Genomic DNA, 9,948 nt, shown 5'->3' with positions numbered 1-9,948 from the left:
ATAAACTAATCAATAATTACCAATTAAAAATCTTACTACATCATCCAGTCGCCCACCGCGTAATATATTGAGGATCTCAAGCCGGGTAATAGACCCCGCTGATACGGTGTACGTTAATAAAACTATAAACAGGGACAAAACAAAAATTATAGTTAGCAACTAACATTTAGCAGCAAGAACAAACCAATAAATTTAACAACAGACCCGTAACTTTAACAATAAATCAATAACCATAACAAAAAAACCACAACCATAACAACAAACCCATAACCTTAGCATCAAACCCGTAACCTTAACAACTAACACGCAACCTTAACAACTAACACGCAACCTTAACAACAAATCAATAACTATAACAAAAAAACTCGTAACCTAAACAACAAATCAATAACCATAACAAAAAACCCGTAACCATAACAAAAAACCCGTAACCTTAACATCAAACCCATAACATTAACAACTAACACGCAACCTTAACAACAAATCAATATCTATAACAAAAAACCCTTAACCTAAACAACAAATTAATAACCATAACAAAAAAACCGTAACCATAACAACAAACCCGTAACCTTAACATCAAACCTGTAACCTTAACAATAAACACGTAACCTTGTAACCATAACAACAAACCCGTAACCTTAACATCAAACCTGTAACCTTAACAATAAACACGTAACCTTAGCAACAAATCAATAACTATAATAAAAAACCCTTAACCCAAACAACAAACCCGTAATCTTAACATAAAACTCGTAACCTTAACATAAAACTTGTAACCTTATTAACATAGGAGGAACCCTAACAACTAATTGATAACCTTAAAAGCGAAGCTGTAAAAACTTGAGATATGAGGTAAATACTTACTTGTTACATCTACAAATGCAAAAATGGTTGAGAGTTTTTTTCTCCTCTTTCGTCAGCAGCGCGGCAACATCTGCTGACACCTTATAATTATGTACAAACGTGTCCTTACCACCCAATAACTTGATGATGAAGCCTCCTGAAAAGGGAATCCCCTCGTTCAGCTTATTCCTGTACATTTCTTCTTCTGAACTCATAGGAGAACTCATGTGTTTTTCCCAGATAGAATGAGATCACTTTGTAGCCGAGCAGGAGCCAACTCTACTAACTTTTCCTGCACCTGCTCTTCCTCCTCTCCAGCCACTTCTATTATAGCCTTATCCCCTATGTTTTCTTTTTCTTTTTTCTTCTTCCCTTCAGTGTAAGGGGTGACTACCCACTTGGAATGCTTCACCGCTCTTATGCATCTCTTCCTTTTAAGGGGTGCAGCAGCAGACACCTTCTCGCGTGCCCCCCTTGCACCCCTCTTTCTCTTATTCAAAGCCCTTGAAAACCTAATAGGAGCATCTTCGTCATCAGTTGATGTGTCAGGTGCTGGTGGAGGTGCATCCTCTGATTGCTTTATTTCCATCCTAGTGTCCTCTCTTAGAGTGTATGTTTCCAAAAAATCCATTCAAAGTATAAATATTGAGAAAACTTAGCACCTTCTATCTAAACTTAACAATTTCATAGTAACCCTAACAACTGATGCCTAAACATATGGTGAAAAAGTTGCTAACCTATACAAGTTTACGTCTCCGTATCATATCCTGCAGAAGGGACATCAACCACCGGCGTTATTTTCCTTCCAGTATCCTCGTGTTGAGTGCTTGTTTCTGATAATATTCAGAGTATAAATAATCAAAAACTTAACAACCAATACGTATACAAAACAACCAATCTCTAACGTATAGTGCAAAAGCAAGCTGACTTGTACAAGTTAGCAGCTCCTTCGCTGGCGGGGACACCTTCTCTCCCTCGTTTATTTCTACTTCAAGAGTCGTATCAATATGATAGTTCTCTGGTGGAGGTACTTCTTCTGGCGGTGCATCTTCACTCTCCTTGTTGATATCAGTAAAAACTGATTGTGAAGAGGCCCTCCTTGTTGGAGGGTCCTCGCTCTCCTTATTAGCTTCATCAAATAATGATTGATTAACATCTCCCTCGTACTATATATCAATTCCACCCACGGTGCCTGGAGTGTCTGATTCAAAAAATAAACAAATGAGCTTAGGTACTTCATTGTTAAAAAAACATAGCATCAGTTACATAACTCTAACAACTAACCCAAATACTTAACAATCAATCTCTAACATTGGGAATAAATCCGTAACCTTAACATTAGATCCGTAAATTTACCAATAAATTCTTAACCTTAACAAAAAATCCATATACTTAATAATCAATCTTTAAAGATAACACGCAAACGTAATTGCAAGCTACATCTAACCTGTACAAGTTTATGGCTCCATCAATGAGCCGGACACCAATCCTATATGGCTCTTATCCTTATTGTTTGTGGAAAATTTGAAGTAAAAAGAAATGAAGGAAAATTGATTTGTATTCCTTTAATCTTGATTACAATTGGATTTCCTGATTACAAAAGAGAGGAGAATTGATCTGGATTCTCCCCTTTGTTTAATTCTCTGATTACAAAAGAGAGGAGAATTGATCTGGATTCTCCCCTTTGTTTAATTCTGGGTTCTTCACGGTGGTGATGAGATGCCTCCCTCGAATGCGATTCTCCCCTTTGTTTAATTCTGGGTTCTTCACGGTGGTGATGAGATGCCTCCCTCGAATGCTCGCGTTGAGTTTACTTCTCGTTGACGATCCGATGTCTTGATTCACTGGAACGTGGTCTTCTTCTCACGATTTGACGTTGTGGAGAACTCTGAACGAGTTTGAAACTCAATGAAAGAGTTGATTTAACCGAAATCGGTCTATAAGCCAAGGATGAAGAAATCTCCTGTTGTTGATCTCTAAAGCTCCAGCAATTCCCCTCAAAGATCTCTTCTTTGCTGCCAAAAAGAAGGATGAAAGATCCAGCCCCGAACTAAGCTGATTTCTTAGTTATTTATAAGGGATTAAGGGGTGTAACCGCCCCCTTAATTCGCTCCTAAGTGGGGCTAATGGGATGTAACCTCCCCTTAAATCACTCCTGAATGGAGTTATGATCCCCTCAGATCGTGGGAAACAGTTTTGAAACCGTTCAGCTCGTGTTTGAACGAGTCAAACGTAAAATCCGCGTTGTGGTGTGAATTCTGCGTTCAAATGCAGAGTCTGGGAGCTTGAACGCAGCGTCTGGAAGCTCGTTTGCAGCAATTAGAAGCTGCGTTTGCAGCGATTTAGAAGCTGCGTTGGCAGCTTAGAAGCTGCGTTTCACAGCGGATGGAAGTTGCGTTGGCAGCTTTCGGAGGCTGCATTTGCGGCCGAACATGAGCCGCGTTAGCAGTGGATGGAAGCTGCGTTGGTAGCTTTTGGAGCTGAATGTGAGGTGCGTTTGCACTGCATCAGTGGCTGTGAACGCGGTGCGTCTTGATGCTGGTACGCGAGGAGGACTTCCGCGTCTTGATTTGAAGAGACCGTCGATTTGTAGTCTCTTTCTGTCAAAGCGTTGCAAAGATCGTCATTTTGTAATCTTTGCTTTAGCTCTTTGATATGTGAGAGTCGTCAGATTGTAACTCCCGATGTTGATTGTGAAGGTTGTTGATTAGAGCTTTCATCAGTTGTTGTGAAGGTCGTCAGATTGTAACCTTCATCGATCTACGTGAAAGCCTTCAAATTGTAGCCTTTTGGAAGTCGTTAGATTGTAACTTCTATTATTGGTGTTTGATAGGGAATCAGCTATCTATTGTGATTTTTAGATAGCCTACACTTATATACAGAGAGGGTTCTGGATCGTGCTTCACTTAGTTCCTCTCTCAGTCTTCTATTTTGAGCAGATAGCTTAGCCACCTTCACAGAAAGAGCACTTATCTTTACACGGTCGGCAACAATCATATCCTTGAATTTATTCTCGTTTTCACGACGTAATGCTTGGTTTATTGTCACGATGCTCTTCCAGTAGATCACTTGCTGAGGCCATTTCATTTGCTCAACTGCCTCATTTGGCTGCTCGACGTCTTCATCAATATCCTGTGGTATCACCTATGCAATGGATAAAGTATTATTAAAAGGATTAATTAATTAAAAAACAAATGAAATTCACAACTACTAAATACTTATATCTGCATCAATTAGGATGTCATCTTCTGCTCCCCTCTTCTTCTTGTGAAGAAGGTGTCTTGGGCTACGCGCCCTGCCGGCGTCTACTGCAGCCGGTCCCTTAATCCTCCTCTTCTCTCTCTCTCCCTCATCTTCTCTTTCTCTTTCCCCTGCTCCTTCCCCCACAAACCTCCCTCGATTCTTTGAAATTGGTTATGTTGTTGTGGAAGCTTTATCGTAGCTTTGCTTGCTTTAGCTACAATAATGGCCAATCTCAAAGAACCAGCAACCTCTCCAAGTCTCACCTAATTTGTGAGGGGAAGCCTCACCGTACATCTAACTGTTAGCTTCTTGATGCCGGTAAGTTCATAATACCTTAACTACACATTAGAGAAATAAAAACTTAACAAACACCTTTATCCTTAATAATTAATAAGTAACCCTAACAATAAAAACGTAACCTTAACAACCAAACCGTAATATTAACAACCAAACCGTAACCTTGACAACCAAACTGTAACATTAACAACTAAACCCTAACCTTCACAATCAGTAATAAAAGACATGATTACTACAAACTAGAGGGGTACACCCTTGCAGATATAAAGTCATCTTCCCTGGCTCAGGATCCTTCAGTGCCCTCTCTATCGCGTCAGATGTCTCACTGAAGATATAGGTCCCCCAAGCAGTGTTATTGACCTGTTCGATGCTGTCGACGTACTTGAATAAATGCCTAGGAATTCTGAGAACACTGCTTGGACACCAAACCATGCTCAGCTAATAGAGGATCTGTAGTAGGTTAAAGTCCTTCACATCTCGGCAATCAGGCGATAGTACCAGCTTCAAGAGAAGTTGCTCCACATTGCGTCTGGTGGGGCCTTCTTTGGGGGGAGCTATACTGCTGGCACCCTCGGCCTCGGGTTTGTTAAAAAACTGGACCAAATCCTATTTTTCCTATCCTGATTGTGGTCAACATGAAGCCCCTCATTGGAGATCCATGTATGCTCCATTACCCACTCAAGGTTGAATGAGCAGACAATCTCTTCTCCATCATTCCTATCGGTGAAGACGAATTTCTTGCTTTTCTTGTCCCACTGACTTAAAATGTGCTTAAAGGTGGGAAGATCGACACCAGGTGGGCCAAAATGGACGTAGTGTCTGAATACACTATCTTCATAGGCCGCAAAGTGCCTTGGCTCCATATGCTACACCAAACTCCACATGAAGTCATGATAGGCACTGAAGCTGGCGGTGGGCCGCAACGTAATAGTTGGCTTTGCCCTTTTTCTACATAATAAAAACACAAGACATAAGCATTTTTTAGTATAATCAGTAAACATAACAACTATGCTGTAAACTTTATGGATAAACCAACAACCTTAACAATAACCCCATAACCTTAACAACCAAAACCTAACCTTAACAACCAAAGCCTAACCTCAACAACCAAACAACAACCTCAACAATAAAAGCATGAACCTTACATATTAACAATAACCTCAACAGCTAACAGACACCCGTAATTTTGGACCTTCCCACCAGACTATGAGCATTATCAATCAAATCATAACCTTAATAACATAAAACTTACGTTAAAAATTACCTTTTGGATGCTGCCACGTGCTTTTCTTTTTCTCCTCTCTGTAGACCAAGGAGCGCTCTAGTGGCATCATTGGACACAGCGGTGGTGCCGGTGCTGTCCTCTAGACCTTCGCGGGGGCCTACACTCAAATTTTGAGGTGAACTTCTGGGTTGAGAATGGCTGGTTGTGATGTCCTCTAGAACATTAGCAATCACAACTTCAGCATCAGATTCAGTACGCACTGTAGTTGTCTGGGCTCTTTCTGAGATTTCGAACTGCTGGGCGTCATCGGTTTCAATGTGGTCGGCATGGAGGCTTGCTTTGGGGGTTGAATCGCCGTCCATTTTAATCCCTTTGCTTTGATCCGGTTTGCGTTGGAGTCGGTTGATTTAGGGATAGGGTTTTGAATTGGGTTTCTGGAGTCGGTTTGCTTATAGAAGAGAGATGACATGGTACAGACGAGGAGGTAACTCATAACGGAGAATTTTAAACGGAAGGGTATTTTGGGTATTTCGAGAGGGGTTTAAACGGAGTTACGCTTGGGGATTCGTTTTGGGGGCTGAAAGAAAATCACAGGCGATTTTAGGGACAAATCACCCGTTAAGAAAGTCTTAGGGGGGAAGCACGTTTTCTTGTGTTTTGAGAGTTGGAAGCATTTTTTCTTTATTTTATTTCCGAGCGATCTTGAAACTTTTATTATGTTGTAGTTAAATAATATAATCAATCATAGCGCACCACGGGTCCATAGCTCAGTGGTAGAGCAATTGACTGCAGATCAATAGGTCACCGGTTCGAACCCGGTTGGGCCCTGATATTTGTTTCTAAAATTTTTTAAACTTTCGTTCTAAGTTGAAAATGGGCCAATGAAGGTTTGGTCTGGGGCTAATTCTGATTTAAGCACTTCGAAACGCTAGCACGTAAACAGACAAATTTTCCCAATTTACACTCTTCGTGTTCATATTTTTCTTTATGAATTACATAGACTTAATTTCATATAATGACCTCAACTATTTTAATTTGAGGAAAACCTCTAAAATTTTGGGGTGTTATATGCAACCCCCTTAACTTTCCTCAACTATAGAATATCTCACAAATTAACCATTTCTAATTTTTTTTTGGATTTGGATCCCCTCCACTACATAAACTAGTGGAGAGAACAATTTATTTGCTTAGAGCGCGGTTCTAATTTAACTTTGAACGTGAATTAGAAAAATAGTACAATTCATAAGGATATAGCAAGCGTTAAATATAAAATAAAGTATAATCATTCACCGCATAAATCGATCTCCAGGATCATCAATCGACCTCCAGAATGATCATACCTAAGCTCTAACGTAAGTCAGAAGATACACGTGGCCTCGTACTAAATAATGTATACACGCATTAAAGGTGATGTGATATTAAAAGAACGATATATAGCTCCCGTGAACACCTGACAAAGTTGTCGTATCACGAATATGATTTTCCGACATTCGTTATGGTCGGCAGTTTGACGCTCTTGTACCGTCCACTGGCACAGTTTGTTTCTAGGATTCCGGTTTGATCAACGGCGAGCATCCATGCTCCGGCTGCTGAGGCCTGAAGTTAGCTGTACTGCACAATAATTAAGTAATTGCCTCTAATTATGATGATAAATTACCAATCGTATTGTAAAAGCGCATTAGGATCGTATTTTACTTTTACCTCAGGGGTCATAGTTTTTACTTTTAAGGTTGATTGATTCATGGCTTTAACATGCAAAACTGAGTGCAGATCATAGCACGCGGATGAGCAAACATATGAGAGATGAGACCTCATACGTTATCACCAATGAAGTCGCGTGAAAGTATACGATATGAGTTTTATCCTAAAATTGAATTCGAGTTAAAATTGACCCTCACAATTATACACATACTGGTTTCTAGTCAACTGGTGAAAACGATAAATATGTATACGTACGTACATATATATACTGTTGGGCGTAGAGTCACGCCCTCACGCCGCGGAAGCGATATCACCTGAGAGATAGCCTTGGCTTTTGTTGACACAAAAACACAAGTCAACATCTATATTCTTGTTTCTAAAAAAAAACAGGAATAGAAAGTGAAATTCTTATTTCTCAAAGGAAACAAGAATCGAAAGTGATATATTTCATCAAAGTGAAATATACATTCTTCCTCTCATCAGTTCTAAGACTGAAATATCGAGGGAACCTACAAGCTATGGTAACTCACAGATAAGACAAATACAAACACAAGATTTACATGGTTCGGCTAACTAGCCTATGTCCACGGGAGGGGGTTTCACTATGAAGGAAAAATACCAAACTTATACAAGTTCTCTCTTCCTCTCTTTCTTTTCTCTCAAAAACTCCACTTGAGATTTTTCCCCACACCCAAAACACTACACTGTTAGATCTTATAAAAAAACTTGAGATCTAAACCATAAAGCCATGATTAATTTAAAGAGATTTACAAGAATCAAAAGAAAAGAGCGGAAGCTTATACCTGAATCCATAGATTAAACTTGAGATGGGTTTTGGATCATCTAACCTTAGGGTTTCTCTAGCCAAATTTGTCTCTAGATGGGGGTGAAGAGAATTAGAGAATGTAACCCTAGATTAGGGACCATAACTCCTTATTTATAGATGTTGTACATTTATAATTTGGCCCCTCATCAAATCACAATTACAACCTGGTATCTGCACATACAACCCCATGATTATATTTAAATACCCATTAACCCAAATTGATTGATCACTTTAGTGGGTTATCCTGAAGGATAGCAATACACACAGATTATTCATATGTGCTCACAAATAGATTTAATTAGATTTAAATCCAACAATCTCCCACTTGGGCACCATATGATTCCTTAAATTGTGTATAACCTTATGAGCTCAAAATTGTTACCACTAAAAAGGTATTTCCGAACAATCTCGTCCATTGACTATATCAATATAGGATCAAAGCGTCCTTCGTCACATTTATCGTGACTCGACCCATCAATGGTCACATATACCAATACAATCAAACAACATAGATCAATCATGGATATACAGCATGAAAATTACATGCAATGTGATCAGTACATATCTATTTTCAACTGGTCTTACTTTAGTGAGGTCAAAACCAAACATAATGTAACAGAGTGTCTTAACTGAATACTTTATTCTGATCAGACAATATAACCAAACACAGAGCACCACAATTACAAACTCCCACTAAATTATGATATCCTCAAATAACACCACACCCATATGAGCAGTGTGCTCATGAAAGACCTTGGGTGACAATCCCTTAGTAAGAGGATCAGCTATCATGGAGTTTGTCCCAATGTACTTTATGGATATCTGTCCACTCTGTACCCTACCCTTTCTTTCACAACCAGGAACTTAATGTTAATATGTTTTGACTTAGTTGAGCTCCTGTTGTTATTGGAATACATTACTGCAGATTTATTGTCACAATATAGCCTTAGTGGTCTTTCAACATTTTCCAAAATGCGCAGTCCCGTGACAAAATTTCGCAGCCATATTCCCTGATTGGATGCCTCATAGCAAGCTACAAATTCTGCTGCCATAGTGGAGGAAGCTAACGAAGATATCCAAAGGAGGAGGAGGCCAAGAGATGAAACAACGTTATTTCAAGAACGACAAATTCGATCAAAAGCTTCATCCGATTCAAGCTATACCAGAGCTCAAGTATATTGCTCTCTATATGAGGATATTAGCTTTCTTTTGTTTTTCTCTCTAGTGCTAGAATGTAGGCAAAAAGTTACTGAGTTTACTTGAAGCTATTGGGAATCACACACACGTTTTTAGACTTGTGCTTTTAAGCGTTTTTTTCACAAAATACTATTTTTCACAAGTATGAGTACCTATCTGCAAAATTCTTTTTCCAAGCAGTTTGTTTTTAGTATTAAAAACATTTTACAAAGTTTCAGAATTTTCAGAGGTCAAATAAATATTTTGCAAATATTTTAAGTTGGTCAAAAATCAGATTTCAGAAAATATCAGAAATCGGTCGACCGGTCCGGTCGACCGATCTGATGACATTTCTTCAGTATGTTTCCAGAGTGTCGTCGGTCGACCGGTACGGTCGACCGAATTTTCAATCTTTAATCGGTCGACCGTGCCGGTCGACCGATGAGGCTCTGCTTGTTTTTCCAAGCTTCTCGCGGTCGACCGAATTTTTCGGTCGGTCGACCGAAGGACTTTTTCGGTCGACCGAAATTCTCTTCGGTCAACCGGATTTTGTCTTTGGTCAGCCGCGACTTTTTTAAACGGTCATTTACATCGTTTACTGTGCTTTCACTTGTTAGTGTTTGGCACAGTCTGT

The 9,948-nt window shown here is 39.5% G+C and overlaps 1 non-coding gene across 1 annotated transcript; it reads left to right on the top strand.

Moving 5' to 3' along the window:
* TRNAC-GCA lies at nt 6,368–6,439 on the top strand. Its single transcript has one exon. It is a non-coding gene; the product is annotated as a tRNA-Cys (tRNA).

Source organism: Asparagus officinalis, chromosome 7 (genome assembly GCF_001876935.1).
Source record: "Asparagus officinalis chromosome 7, Aspof.V1, whole genome shotgun sequence".
In the NCBI taxonomy this organism is placed as follows: Eukaryota; Viridiplantae; Streptophyta; class Magnoliopsida; order Asparagales; family Asparagaceae; genus Asparagus; species Asparagus officinalis.
This window is presented reverse-complemented; position numbering and strand designations above follow the sequence as displayed.